The 16,153-nt window shown below is 41.5% G+C and overlaps 1 pseudogene; it reads right to left on the reverse strand.

Moving 5' to 3' along the window:
- Positions 1-2,423: 2,423 nt before the first annotated feature.
- On the reverse strand, positions 2,424-13,736 carry LOC125355718 (annotated as a pseudogene).
- Between the last annotated feature and the right edge of the window lie 2,417 nt (positions 13,737-16,153).

Raw genomic sequence — 16,153 nt, forward strand, 5'->3', positions numbered from 1 at the left:
GTACAGGTTTAGGCAAGTCATAGCAGAGCATTACAAGGCCCAATAGCTATACCCTTATGAACACATAAGATGATGCTAAGTGAAATGAACTCCATGTTATGGAAACAATTGTTATATCACAGTTGTAACTACTTTCAACGTCCTATGTGTATCTGTAGCTTCTATTATTGATGATGTTCTTGTATCACATTCCTGTGCTTGTACCTACACTATCTCTGTAATCTTATCTGAGTATATTGGATACCGTGTTTACTGGTATTGGAAGTAGGAAATTCAAAGGGAATACCAAATTTGAGAGACACATGGTAAAAAAAGAGAAACAACTACAAAAGCAATACTTGCAAAACTGTTTGGTGTAAGTGAACTGAACACCTGGGTGGGGGGGAAAGGGAAAGGGGGGGAAGGAGGGGGTTATGGGGGACAAGGTAACAAACAGTACAAGAAATGTATCCAATGGCTAACGTATGAAACTGTAACCTATCTGTACATCAGTTTGATAATAAAAAATTGAAAAAAAAAAAGATGTTTTCATTGGGAGGAAGAGTAGAAGACTGCAAAATCTATTCTACTCTTTCAGGAAGAGACTGTTACTTTGAAAGCAAAACCAGGATGATAACTAATAATAAGAGGAAGTATATGAATAAATTAGAAATCTGAAATTTGTAACACATAGTCAATTTCTCTGCATGTGTATATATATATATATTTTTTTTTTGGCCAGTCCTGGGCCTTGGACTCAGGGCCTGAGCACTGTCCCTGGCTTCTTCCCGCTCAAGGCTAGCACTCAGCCACTTGAGCCACAGCGCCGCTTCTGGCCATTTTCTGTATATGTTGTGCTGGGGAATCGAACCTAGGGCCTCGTGTATCCGAGGCAGGCACTCTTGCCACTAGGCTATATCCCCAGCCCTGCATGTGTATATTTTTAAAGACAATAAATCATTTGGCTTTATCAATTTTGCTCCCTGTGATTATTTCTGCACAACTGTGTCCTCAGAAATTCTTCTGCATTGTAAGGAAAGCATCTTTTTATAACAATTTCTTTAGAAAAGACTTTTGCAACATTTTTTTAAATGTCACAATGCTAGAATAATGTGTCAGCTAAAGAAAATTGTAGAAAATAATGTTCTTGCTTTCATTTTGAATTTGAATATATAACTTTAAAGAAACAATCCTTTTTTGCTTTAAAATATTCAGGGGAGGGGCTGGAAATATGGCCTGGTCGCAAGCATGCTTGCCTTATACACGTGAAGACCTAGGTTCGATTCCTCAGCATCCCACACAGAGAAAAAATGCTGGAAGTGTTGCTGTGGTTCAAGTGGTAGAGTGCTACCCTTGAGCAAAAAGCAGCCAAGGACAGGCAGGCTCTGGCCTGAGTTCAAGCCCTAGGACCTACAAAAAAAAAATCAAACCAACAAACCTGAAAAACAATATTCAGGTGAAAGTTAATATTAAAGATCAAAATATAGGTGTATCCTTGGCAGAAAAAGTGAATGGAAAAGTTTCTGATATAACAGAGTGGTTGTTCAAGCAAATAACAAAAAACATGGATTACTTATTATTCAAGGCACAAAATTTTAAAAATCTTCTCACTTAGTCTTTCATTCACAGAGATAAGTTTTTTGTATAGCCCTTATATTAAATAAAGGCTAACAGGACTGTATAAGTATCAGATATTATCTACCATGCTGAAGGTAGTTTAGGCACTCAAAATTATAGTCTCTCTGCAGGTATATGTTTAAAAGACAGAAATCAAATAATGGGGAGCTGTGCAAAGAATGCATACACCTTTGTAGAATAGCTACTATTTCTTTTAAGTACTGATGTATAATTTTATTCTACTCTGCATCAATGCCATACATACTAAACTTTTGTTTGGGTCATAATAAATCATCATATTTCACATTTTAATATTAATAACAAAGACATATATGATCAATTCCTGAGTCAAAGAGAACCTATTGCGAATAATACATTACAATAGCATAGAAACATAAAGTGACCGTTGACAAGTGGTATGGTAGAACAGTGATACAATCTGAACGTAAGGAAATTTGTGATCCATAACACAGAATCCTGCACATCATTCTTGCATGGACTGGCTGTTAGAATAAATATCAGTAGTAAAAAACTAGACCAAGAAGTTACCTGCAGCAAGGGAACACTGGATTTCATTTAAGAAATGGAAGCCTCGGGGCTGGGGATATGGCCTAGTGGCAAGAGAGCTTGCCTCGTATACATGAGGCCCTGGGTTCGATTCCCCAGCACCACATATACAGAAAACGGCCAGAAGTGGTGCTGTGGCTCAAGTGGCAGAGTGCTAGCCTTGAGCAAAAGGAAGCCAGGGACAGTGCTCAGGCCCTGAGTCCAAGGCCCAGGACTGGCCAAAAAAAAAAAAAAAAAAAAAAAAAAGAAATGGAAGCCTGGACTCTAGTGAACCTTCAGGACATACAAGAAAGGGTCACTTACAAAAATGCCAATCTTCTCGGAAGATAACCCGGTTGAATTTGAGACAGAGAAAGTTCATGATGCCGTTAATCTATGGATCTCATCCGCGGAAAAGTGGAGATCGTGCAGCCACCCGATCCTGCCTTCAGTGCTTGGCGCTGGTTCACAAATGCACAGGAGGACTTTATAGAGTTTTCTAGATTTCTTTTCAAACACTCAGAAAGAAGAACTGGTGAAATGTATCCTCCTTTGCCATTGCATTCCAGAGCAGGTGCTGAGAGAACAAATTCAGCATCAAATCTTTCATTATCAATTGCTAATTTCTCCAATTGGCTTCTCCAAATTGTATCTTCTGTTTTATTGAAGAACATCAACTTTATCTTCCTGGGACTGGATATGTTAGTCAAAGCATAATTCAGAATTTTAACCATTGGTGTGAAGCCCGTTCCCGCTGCCAATAAAAAGAGATCTTCTCCTTCCTGCAGTTTGGATATTTTCTTTTCTTTTTTTTTTTTTTTTTTGGCCAGTCCTGGGTCTTGGACTTAGGGCCTGAGCACTGTCCCTGGCTTCTTTTTGCTCAAGGCTAGCACTCTGCCACTTGATCCAAAGTGCCACTTCTGGCCATTTTCTATATATGTGGTGCTGGGGAATTGAACCCAGGGCCTCATGTATATGAGACAAGCACTCTTGCCACTAGGCCATATCCCCAGCCCCAGTTTGGATATTTTAAAAGTGCCCTCAGGACTGCTTACAGAAACCAAACCTCCCATCTGAAGATGATCAAGCTGTCATGTGAAGAGTCTGGAAGGAGAAATTGGATCCAAAAGTCCATGTATTTATTGTTAGGAAGAAGGGGATCTTTGAACTGCGAGACGGAGGAGTCAGATGCTGGTGTGTATGGCCTTACTATTGGTGTGGCGACCGTTAGCCTGGGGTAGACATGGGGCCCGGCCGGTACCTGCAGATGGGCGCCTGCAGGCCGCACCCCACAGAAGAGCTTCGTGTCCTGTCAGGAGCAACTGCTGCCTTGGAAACCAGGCGGCCCTTCCTGTAGGGCAGACCTGCATCTCAACTTGGAATAAATGAATTACGCTGCTCCAGGGGATGGCCAGGGCACTTCCACGAGGGACTGTCCCTTTTCTTAAGGATCATCGCTGTTTTCCCCATGTTCTCCACAACCCGCACAGAAAAGTCTTCCTGAGCCTCAGGGCTTAGTCGGATATGGATAAGACCACATAGTCCTTACTGATTGTATCTGCTTTAGAGGAACCACCCTGATGATCAATGACCACTGATTCTAAACTGATATCCTGCTGAGCATATATGACGACAGTGAGGAAAGAGTCTGATTGGAACCAGTGAGAGCTTGGAGAAGCGGGACTCTCCGTTGCCAGGCGGATCTGTCAACGGCCTCTTCGGAAGCAAACCTTTCGTGGCAGTGGGCTTCACTGCTATGCTGCCAACCAGGCATTCCTTCAGCATGGATTTCGAATTGACCCAACGGTGAACCCGCTGGAAAAGATCAGTCCCACCTGCTCCTGCAGCTCTCACGCGTTCATGTTCTCCACCAGGGTGATATTCCGGGTATGAGCTGACATTATAACAGGCCCTCTTAGATCCAACAATCCTCTTTCTTGGGGTGTTGCTTCAGTTCTTCTTCAGCGACTTCAACCAGCTTCCTTTTCAAGCCCGTGAGGTCTTTTCCACTTGTGACCGGTCGCATCGAATCCGTTAGACTTTTGCCTTGCTCTAAAGGGACCGTGCTGTGGCCCCCAGAGGTGGCACGCTGCTGCTGGGAGCTGGGGCCTGGGACGGACAGGACGTTGAGCGTCCTGGAGCCCGGCCCGACCCTGCCTGGGGTCCTCACCGAGCACAGGCCAAGCCCGGACCCACTTCCCACTTCCGGAGTCCATAACTACTATTAATGAGTCTAATCAAGTGAAAGAAGACCATAGCTATGGAGGATGAGTGGATAGTTTTGAGTCCTAATTTAATCAAATGATATGAGCACCTACCATACAAGGAGGTACCTGAAGAAGAGTTTGTACCCACCAGGAATTGGAGTTAGTTTTCTGATTTCTATTTCCTTCAAACTTTCTCAGTGAAGGTACTAAGAAGAGAAGATGTGGTCAAGAGTAAAAGAACCAGAAATGAACTTTTAACCAAGGTGATTTCTAACCGGTATGCAACACGTAGCATGTTCAAGCTTTTACTTGAGCATTATTAAATGATAAAGGTGCAGAAGAATTCTTGAGTTTTTTTTTTAATTTATTGTCAAAGTGATGTACAGAGTGGTTACAGTTTCGTACGTTAGGCCTTGGGGACATTTATTGTACTGTTTATTACCTCTCCCTCAATCTTATTGATTTTTAATCAACCTATTCTCTAACCTAGGTTAAATGATGATTAACCCAATAAGACTGAGTCTCATTGTGCCCTTTAGCAGGTTGATGCTATGTATAGAATATATTTCTCTCCTCTTATGGGAAAAATGGGAAATGTTTATTCTCAGATCCCCCTTTAGGAATATTTTCCTGTCTAGATGACACCACAGAGAAAGGAGAAAGGCTGCTTTCATTCAACTGGCTCCTATTTCTCAAGGCTTACTCCATTCCATGCTCATATTGAATCAGACATCACCAGATGCAGTGGTACAAACACAACCACAGTACACGTGACCTTAGAATCTGAAGCAGATATGATAATCAAGTGTAAACCATGTCGAAAGACAATGAGAGACACAAAGGTGCTCTCAGATAACAGAGCCGACACCAAACAGCTGGTTAGAATGATACACTAAAAAACTCTACAGACTTGTTTGGTATTCAGAAAAGCAGAGAAATTTAAAGGAAAAACATCTTCCTCACAGTTTAGTATTTCTTCCTTTTGAATTAATTTATGTATTGTCAAAGTGATGTACAAAGGGGTTACAGTTTCAGACATAAAGCAGTGAGTAAATTTTTCCTCAAACTTGGTAGCTACTGGCTCATTTCTCTCCCTCCTTTCCCCCTCCCAACGTGCTTCGCCCATGAGTTGTACAGTTGGACTATGGAATATAATTTTGAAGTATTGCTGTTGCACTGGGTCATCTTTCACTCTTTGTCTCTCCATTAGGATGTTCCCCTTCCCTTCCCTAGTTCCAATAAACACGTATACAGTACCCAGGGTACGGAAATCAGTAACCGTGACCTCAGGGGTAAAAACCTGGGGAAGAAAAGAGAAAGTGGCACAATTTTAGATGGTACATTGAACATAACGACGACACTGGTAAACCACTTATTTCCATAACTTGGGCTTCATTTTACTTAGTATCATCTTATGTGTATATACTTAGCTATTGAGTTATTGTGCTTTTATGCTATGACTATTCTAGACATGTACTAATTATTCCCGATGAGGGAAACCATATTTCTTATCCATACATTTTAATGTAGAATTTGTTTAGAGTTGAGGCAAGAGAGTAATGCATGGACAAAACCAAGGAGAAAGAGATACAGGATAGGAATATGTGGGACCCTGTTCTGTAGATGAGAAGTAATTGAGCAGTGTACCATGGGGGAAACTATGGAAATCAAAGATTTTCACATCAGTCTGAGGGCCATGTTTTGCAAGAATGTGTGAGCCCAAGAATGGAGACAGGAAGATTACTGAGGAGATAGCTGGGATCCTGCATGGCATTGGGATTAGTGTTGGTAGAAGAGACAAGAGGAGGGACACTCCTCAGGCCCTGAGTCCAAGCCCCAGGACTGGCAATAAAAAAAATAACCACAAGAAACTGGAAAAAGAGAAGATATTGGAAAAATTCAACAAAGTAAACTAATTACAATTCAGAACAAGGGACTTACAAGGAGAAATGAGATTTCCACTCAAGTCAGTGAGTGAAAGATTACACCACCAAAGTACACTGCAAGAGGGCTGCAAGATCAACACTGGATTTTTTTTTTTTGAACTCTATAGAGCCTCTGGCACCTGTGTGTAAAATTATTGCTTGTAGTGAAATGAGACTGACTGAGAAATGGATTATTTTTGGTTAACATGATAAGAGCCCAAGTACATTTTTGTTTTCAAAGTGCAACAAAAATATAGAGATGAATGTCTCATTCTAGCATTCACCTTTCCATCAGTTCATGTACCTCTAGACCTGGCCTTCTTTTTTTTTTTTTGGCCAGTCCTGGGCCTTGGACTCAGGGCCTGAGCACTGTCCCTGGCTTCTTCCCGCTCAAGGCTAGCACTCTGCCACTTGAGCCACAGCGCCGCTTCTGGCCGTTTTCTGTATATGTGATGCTGGGGAATCGAACCTAGGGCCTCGTGTATCCGAGGCAGGCACTCTTGCTGCTAGGCTATATCCCCAGCCCTAGACCTGGCCTTCTTGATGGCTCTCTATTTCTTTACCAAAACCAGAACAGTGCTTTTCTCTAGAGAATATTTTCTATAGAAACTAAAATAATAAAATCCGGACATCAAAATTTACATGAAAATTTTTAGGTGACTGCGAACATATGAGATCTCTTAGATGCCTCAAATGAAGCTTGGAAAATAGCAAAAACAAAATTACCATTTTAAACTATATTATGAAGTAATAAACTTTGGTCTAAGTTAAATATTTCTAAAGCCCCTGGGGGGAAAATAGGTCGGGTAGAATGCAGTCAAGAAAGCAATGAATAAATATCCTACAAAACTGAGAAGAATAAGGGGAAATGTGGGTAGGAAGGGATGGGAAGGAATGATTAATGGGGTGAATATGATCAAGATGTTATATCCATAAACTGCTTTGTTCAACTGCAACTCCTATGGATAGCTACTTAAAAATGACAAAAATATTTACCCCCAAAATAGCCATTTAGGAAGTTGTACCTTTAGCTGGGCATCAGTAGCTCATAGCTGTAATTCTAGCTACTCAGGAGGCTGAAATCTGAAGATCACAGTTGGAAGCCAACCCAGGCAGAAAGGTCTCCATAAGACTCTTAGCTCCGGGGGGGGGGGGGGGGGAGAGGGGTATGAGGGAAAAGGTAACAAACAGTACAAGAAATGTATCCAACACCTAATGTATGAAACTGTAACCTCTCTGTACATCAGTTTGATAATAAAAATTTGAAAAAAGAAAAAAAAAAGACTCTTAGCTCCAATTTACCACTCAAAACCTGGAAGCAGGAGCTGGGAATGTGGCTTAGTGGTAGAGGGCTTGCCTAGCATGCATGAAGCCCTGGCTTCGATTCCTCAGCACAACATAAACAGGAAAAAACAGCCAGATGTGGCGCTGTGGCTCAAGAGGTAGAAGACTAGACTTGAACAAAAAGAAGCCAGGGACAGTGCTCAGGCCCTGAGTCCAAGCCCAGGAATGGCAAAAACAAAAACAAAAACAAAAACAAAAAACAAAAAACAACTGGAAGTGGCACTCTGTCTCAAAGTGGTAGAGCTCTAGCTTTGGGCAAAACACTCAGGGACAGCACCCAAGCCCTGAGTTCAAGTCCCATAACTGTCCCCTACTCGCACCTCAAAAAACAAAGAAAATGGAAGTTGTACTTTTATAGACCAACCCTTAAAGAGAAGCAAACAAATGTAATTGGGATTTAAGTTTTGGATCTAACTTAATTGCTCACACCTCGAGGTAAGCTACTAATTGTTGGCATGCGTGTGATGCCATTTTAATAACTTGCTGGTTCCACTAGTGCTTGTCCAGCAGTGAGCAAACCCTTTATGTTTCTTGATTCACTATGTCATACCTACTACTGAGCACATGTAATCAATAAAGTTTAACATTAAGAGACAGCCCACCCACCTCTCTATGAGCTTCACCTGAAGATTAGTTTAAAGGACGCATGATATGTATTTTTCAGGAGGAATGAAAGAACCGGAGAACTTGCTTCTCCTGACTGCCTGCTTTGGCTGGGGAAAATGTGAGTTATAGGACATTATTGCAGTTCCTTCTCCACTAAACCATGGGAAGAATGGAAAATAGAGGGGAAATACAGTTTGATAATTTACCTCTTTATGCTCTTCAAGGAAGAAGTTCAGATTGTTTATGGCCAACTGTGGATCTGTGCATCATCAAAGAGTACCTACTACTGCATGACAAGGTCCAAAGTCAGTCTTCTGACTCCATCTTGTCTCTTTATTTGCCTTTCCAACAAGAGAGGATACCACAAGAAAGTGTTTACTGGATGTTGGATCATTGAGCTTAAACTTCCCAGCCTAAACTCTGATTAACTTTAAATGAAGTCTTCCAAAAGATAGCTTCTAAGTTGTGACTGTGATTTAAATTACAAGAAATACTTTGTGGCTGAATCTGTAACGTAATCAGCTATTGCTGAATTGGAAAATTCCCAATCTGTAAGTATGTTGCAATCGCTTTGATGTTTACTGTATTTCTCTGTGTCAAATGCAAGATGGTGAAGACTTTCATCTTTCCACTTTTCTTATTATTTGTGACTCATAGGTTTGGGTGGAAAGTATTTTAGCAGAAATTTTTGGAAAAAGTATTTAATGTTGGAATGTTCACTATACTGGTTGTCATATAGTAATTTATTAAACAAAATAATTTTAATTATGAAATGCTTATACATGTTACAATTATTTTTCTATGTAAAATTACTTTTCTAAAAACCATAATGAAAATATTTCTCATTCTCTTCTGATAATTACTTTGATAAATGTCATTTTCAATAAAAGTAGTAAAGTAAATGTTTACTAAAATGGTTAACACATATTCTTATTTTCAGCTACTACTATGGGTCTTCTTTCATCTAAAACCTACAGTAAATTATAATAATGTATTTTATAACTGAATTCCACCTGCATTTCCAAAAAACAACACTTTTTTTGAGGTATAATGGCACAACCCAGTTTTTAATACAACCACCAATCTTCACAAAAGAATTTTAATACTTTGTGCCTGGGCTAGCAGCATGTTGCGCTGTTACATTCCTATACATACATGAGCATTTTTATCAAAGTACAATGTAACGTAAGCAATTGCCTATACAAGGTAAATAGACACACTTTACGTAATTTTCTTCTTGAACCATTTTGCTGCATAGTAAATTGCAATTACACGTCAGTACAATGTTACTGATTTATAGAATACACTTTGAACTGTGAGGTATGGTGACTCCCTGTGAAAGAGAGCTTAACAAAAACAACACTTTTGATCTAATATATTTTCTTTCTTTGAATACATCATAGGATCATTTAATAATTAAATGTGTACCACTTATAATTAAGCAGAATTAATGTAACAAGAAAACTTCATTTTAATTTTTTAGCTTTATGCTTTACTCAAACTCAGAGAGCAAAAGTGTTCTCTCTCTCCCTCTCTTTTTCCCTTTCTCTCTGTCTCTCTCAAATGAAGCGAATGGGGTAAGATATATATATATATATATATATATATATATATATATATATATATAGTTATTTTTTAGTTGGATCAAACTTGAGATTACCATAAAAAATTAAGCCAGATCAGACAATTACTTCATATTTTGTTATTCAATTGTGAAATCAAAACTAAAAAGACTATGAAATCTGGGCACCTGTGGCTCATGCCTGTAATCCAAGCTACTCAAGAGGCTGAAATCTGGGGATCAAGATTTGAAGCTAGCCCTGGCAAGAAAGTTCATAATAATCAACCACCAAAAGCTGAACTAGGGGCTGGGAATATGGCCTAGTGGCAAGAGTGCTTGCCTCTTATACAAGAGGCCCTGGGTTTGATTCCTCAGCACCACATATACAGAAAATGGCCAGAAGTGGCGCTGTGGCTCAAGTGGCAGAGTGCTAGCCTTGAGCAAAAAAGAAGCCAGGGACAGTGCTCAGGCTCTGAGTTCAAGGCCCAGGACTGGCCAAAATATAGCTGAAATAGAGCTATGACTCAAGTGGTACAGTACCAGCCCTGAGAGAAAAAGCTAAAGGACAGCCTCTATAAAAACAGTGCACAGACTCTTGGAAAACAATGGGATTCAGTGGAGAGAAGCATGAAATCAATAAAGCTTCTTGATTTTCTACTTTACTTGAGAGGATGTATATACTCAAAGAACATTAGAGTCATGAATGAATACCTAATGAAAATCCATTAATCTATAATCAAAAAAATTCTGAGAGTTGAATTTGAAAATAGTAATATATTAGATAAATGGCTGTGCTTTACAGAATAATATTAAAGGTTTAACAATAAACTGACGGTATATTAGCAATTACAAAACAAAACCAAAAAAAAGATCCAATGTCAAAGTAACAGAAGGGTGACATCTTTGACAAACTTTGTAACCTTGATACCCCTTCATCAGATTATTATTTTCATTACCGATACCTTTAGCAAAATATGTATTTTTTCACATTTTTATTATCAAACTGATGTACAGAGAGGTTACAGTTTCATACGTTAGGCATTGGATACATTTCTTGCACTGTTTGTTACCTCGTCCCTCATTCCCCCTCCCTCCTCCCCCTTCCCTTTCCCTCCATGAGGTGTTCAGTTCACTTACACCAAACCGTTTTACAAGTATTGCTTTTGTAGTTGTTTGTCTTTTTTTACCCTGTGTCTCTCGATTTTGGTATTCCCTTTCAATTTCCTACTTCCAATACCAGTATACACAGTTTCCAATATACTCAGATAAGATTACAGAGATAGTGTAGATACAACCACAGGAAGGTGATATAATAACATCAACAGTAGTAGAAACTACAGATACACATGGGATGTTGAAAGTAGTTACAACTGTGATATAACAATTGTTTCCTTAACATGGAGTTCATTTTACTTAGCATCATCTTATGTGATCATAAGGGTATAGCTATTGGGCTCTTGTGATCCTCTGCTGTGACTTGCCTAAACCTGTGCTAATTATTCCCAATAAGGGAGACCATAGAGTCCATGTGTCTTTGGGTCTGGCTCACTTCACTTAGTATAATTTTTTCCAAGTCCTTCCATTTCCTTACAAATGGGGCAATGTCATTCTTTCTGATAGAGGCATAAAATTCCATTGTGTATATGTACCACATTTTCCTGATCCATTCGTCTACTGAGGGGCATCTGGGTTGGTTCCAGATTCTAGCTATGACAAATTACGCTGCGATGAACATTGTTGTGCTGGTGGCTTTACTGTGATTGTTTGTGGTTTTTTGGATAGATACCCAAAAGTGGGGCTGCTGAGTCATAGGGGAGTTTTATATTTAGCCTTCTGAGGAATCTCCATACTGCTTGCCAGAGTGGCTGAACCAGTTTACATTCCCACCAACAATGAAGTAGGGTTCCCTTTTGGCCACATCCCCTCCAACAATTGTTATTATTAGTTTTCTTGATATATGACATTCTTACTGGGGTGAGATGGAAACTCAATGTTGTTTTGATTTGCATTTCTTTTATGGACAGTGATGCAGAGCACTGCAAATATGTATTTTATGCCTATTTTCAAAGAGGTACTTCCTTAGGCCAAAGACGGAATTTCAAACACTCTGTGAGTAGAACAGAAAGAAATTAAAATACATTGAGAAATAAATATGGGTCAGTTAACTTTATGATACTGTCAGACAATAAATAAGGCAATTAAATTACAAACAAGAAAGGACTAAACCAGGTTTTGTATGCACTTGTAATTCTGTCAACTGGGAAGCTCTTGCAGTATGGTTGGGAAAGGAAGAATAGAAAGATCAAAAGGAGGAGGAGAAAGGTTTTTATATGGATTGTAGGCCTAAAGATTCCACTCAAAGATCGAACTAGATTCTATCTATCTCAATAGTAAGAATTACAAATTTAATATGCTTTGTACAGTTGCAAATATCAACAAATCATTAAGAAATCTATGAAATGAACACAAAAAATGCAGGGAAGTGACTTTGGGGAAGAAAAAAGAGAGAGAGTCGATTCCCGGGAGTAAATAAGAGCCTCTGAAAATTCGAGTGAGGTTTATTTTCTCTAAGTATGTATTTTATTGTTCTCTATACTGAGCGGTTACTTTTTACTTGAATGTATGACATGACATATTTCACCATAATTACTACCCACATGATAGCAGGTACATAGGTGTGGAGACCTAAAGAGACATCATGAAAGAAGAGATGTGCGGTCTGCCATATGTGTCAAATAACAGCACCTATTCTCTCTCTCTCTCCTATAGGGTTTGAAATCCAGGCCTGGGTGCTGTCACTGAGCTCTTCTGCTCAAGTGTAGAGCTCTACCATGTGAGCCACAGCACCACTAACAGCACCTATTCTCACTTGACATTTTTGGAAGAAATAGACCACATCTGGCAGAGTGCATTGATGGCATTCCTTAGACTATATAGTGTCCCCCAATGATGTCCGAGACTCTTTCAAACCAGTTTTTCCTTGTGCCCGCTCAATCTCGTTGGATACCAAAGATCAAGGTAGGGAGGCACTTAAGAATTATCACCAAAGTGTGTTAGTCAGGACAGGCGCAACAGCCTTGAAGCCAAGTAATTTATCTAAGGTGATTGAGACTGTACAACTTCCCAGTGAGTTCCCTGCTGCTCTTCTTGAATGACCCTGGAGGTCTATAGGACGTATACACCTATAGATCCTGAGGCCCCAGAGAACCAGAGAGCCCACAACATAGCCTTCTTTACCCAGTTGATCCCAGATATTGGAAAAAAGCTTCTAAGGTTAGAAGGGTTTGAAGGAAAGGTTATGTGATCTGCCTAGTGGGTGTTTGATAACAGACACCCTAGAGGAAAAGCAGATTGAAAGGAGGTTCAAGTTTTCACAGCACCAATATGACAGGCACCAGGAATCCCTCAACATAGCTCATCTGCAAAGCCTCGATTTGGCTTACCCATAGCACTGGGGTGCGACAATAGCCAGGCCTTCACCACCCAAGATACTCAATTATTAGCTAAGGCCCTAAGAATAAACTGGAATTTATATCAGAGTTCAGAATGGCTGGAAAGACTGCATAGGATCTTTAAGGAAACTTCAGTTACAGAGACTGGCTAGGACTGGGCAAGCCCCTCCCCTTTGCACTGCTTCAAGCCAACTACACCTCTGTTAGAGGATTCACTCCCTTGTGAAATAATTCATGGGATACTACCCTCTTTGCTTCCTAAACTTGGGGAAGCTATATTAACAGAAATGTCTAACTCTAACCTGGTACAGTCACTGCAAGTTAGGCAAGGTGTTCTTTCACATGGCTGACCTTTGGTGGCCGAGGCCCACTGGCCCCCCTTAGAAAAACTCCACCCACGCTTTGTTCTCTGGACAGCTAGATTGGGTAAAAGGGCATCATGCTCCTGAATTGGAGCCCAAGTGACAAGGACCTTACTCCGCAGTGCCAACGACACCATCAGTTATTGAAGATACAGGAAAATATCAGGCATCCATCACTCTCATGTGAAAAAGGCAGTGGGACAATATCCAACAGATGGCTCATGATGGACTCTTCAGAGATATTCAGAAATTCCCCTAAAGATAAGTCTTACCAGGTGTTAATTAATGTGGTCAACAGGGACAGGATTCTTTGTTATAGTTACCCCTCCTTGGTGGGTTATTGTAGCTTTTCTGCCCAGACCTTTGTACAGGCAGCCTGTTCTTATCTGCTGGATTTGCTGTACCTTTCCTGTTTGATTGGGGAGGGAGAACTCTGGCCCCCAAAAAGAATCAAATCAATGATTTGATTGGACATGGAAGCCAGTGGGGAATGTGATCACCAGCTTGAGGGGGCGGGGCCTCAGAGCCATTGGAGCAAGCTGTGGGGGTCTATTTATTGGCCACAATTGTTGTGTGAGGGAAGCCAGCAAAGGTACATGTAAAACTGAGCACCTATCCAGCTAAAGCAAGTCCCAGTCTTGCCCACAAGCACCCTGTACAGATTTAGATGTTGATAGGGCTGCAGGAGCGGCTGTCATCAGGACTCCACCCATTCTGCCTGGATCACAAGATTCTGGCCACACCCTCTATTATTTCACACTTCTCTCTGACCAATGGGATGCCAGACTTGGGGCCACTCCCACATCCTCTGCTGCCTAGTAGCACTGGTGTTCCCTCTGTTGGCTTACATCACTCCCAGCCATTGAGGGAGGTAGAGGTGGCTGAGTGGTGACTGTGAGAATCAGAGTGAGTTAGGAGTTACAGTAGTAAATAGACATTGTTGGTGATTGTAGAGGTGATTTCAGACCGCCTGGGAATGTGGCCCCTCTGTCTTCCCTGCTCCGAGGTCTGAACAAAACAGACAAAATGAACAACCTGCAGGAAATCAACTATGGCAAGAATACCAGCAGAAATGTCCTGTAAGAGGACCTGCACAACTCAACACAAACAAGAAAACTATAAAGAGCTATCACCCCAAGACTATCGCCACTGGGGATGGTCTACCAACTGAGGATCCTGCCAAAGACCACACCTACCCGGAGCCTCCCCTGCCTTCATGCAGCCTCAGAGCTGCCAGGGTGGAGAGTCTCACATGTCCCAATAACACCGAGGATATGCAGAGGCGCTACCAACACTGGTGCTTGCCCTGGACTCCAGCAAGTTAAGAAACCAACAGCTCTCACATGAGATCAAACAACTGAAGGAAAAGAAAAACCTGCAGCATGAACAACAAAAAGAGAATTGGAAGAGAGTCCATGAGCGAGAAGCACTTAAAACAGTTGAAAGTCCACAAGCGAACCACACACATGTTGGTTTCACGATAATTTACACTCTGCCCTGGCCCACATGTGGCAGGTGGCCAATGTGAGAAAAATGGAGCATGAAGGTCTCACAAGCCGCCTGCAGGCTGCACAGCAGCACATTGGAGAGCTAGAGAGGGCATTGTCCACAGTCACCACCCAGCAGGATGACACTAAAAAGAAGAATCTACAGCACATCAAAGACCAGGAAAAGAGCAGGAGTTGTGATTTGGAGGGAGGAAACAGTGATCTGCAGAGGAAGCTGGAAGTGCTCTGGACCCAGAAGGTCAACATGAAGAACAGAATTGACAAGCTTCAACAAGCACTAGAGGAGTGGGCAGTGCTCAAAAGGCAAGAGGACAACCTGACAAGGCTGGTGAAGACAATAAGGTTGGAAAGAGACACCTTTGCCAAGTACCTAAGGAGGGAGAGGGACATGTGGGAAGAGATGGTCCAGCAGCAATTGGAAGAGATGAAACAACTAAGAGAGGAGGGAGAGCAAGGGGAGAGAGAGGCAGGTGTCCGAAGTGGAGGTAAAGCTGGAGCAAGTTAGAAAACAACTGACAGCGCTGTCGTCCCCTGCAGGACTGGCTCAGGCTGAGCAGTAGCTGCAGGCCCAGGCCTTCCAGATGCAGAAAGAGTTAAAGGACCTGAAGCAACAGCTTCACATTCAGGTGCAGGAAAAACACAGCCCCCATCTCCAGAACCTGGAGCAACAGGAGCGGCTGTGGAGACTGGAGAAAAAGGCTGAGGAACCCATTCCTCGGCATGCCGAGGATCAGCACAGGGTAACAGACAGCAAGATGCACACATGTGCATGACAGAGAGATCCAAGATCAGCTGGTGCAGCTGCAGGATGCTTTCCACAGGCTGAGTGGTGAGAAGGAGGAGCTTGCCAGTGTCCTGAGCCCAGAGAAGCACCCAAAGAAACATCTGCAGGAGAAGCTGGAGCAGCAAGAGAAGGATTTGCACAAATGGAAAGACGTGGCTGAGATAGCGAGCCAAGCAGCTCAGGAGCTGCAGGAGCTACATGACCAGTACTGGACCGAGCTGCAGGAACTCAGAGCCACCTGTGATCAGCACACAGCCTCTAA

This window comes from Perognathus longimembris, chromosome 7 (genome assembly GCF_023159225.1).
Source record: "Perognathus longimembris pacificus isolate PPM17 chromosome 7, ASM2315922v1, whole genome shotgun sequence".
In the NCBI taxonomy this organism is placed as follows: Eukaryota; Metazoa; Chordata; class Mammalia; order Rodentia; family Heteromyidae; genus Perognathus; species Perognathus longimembris.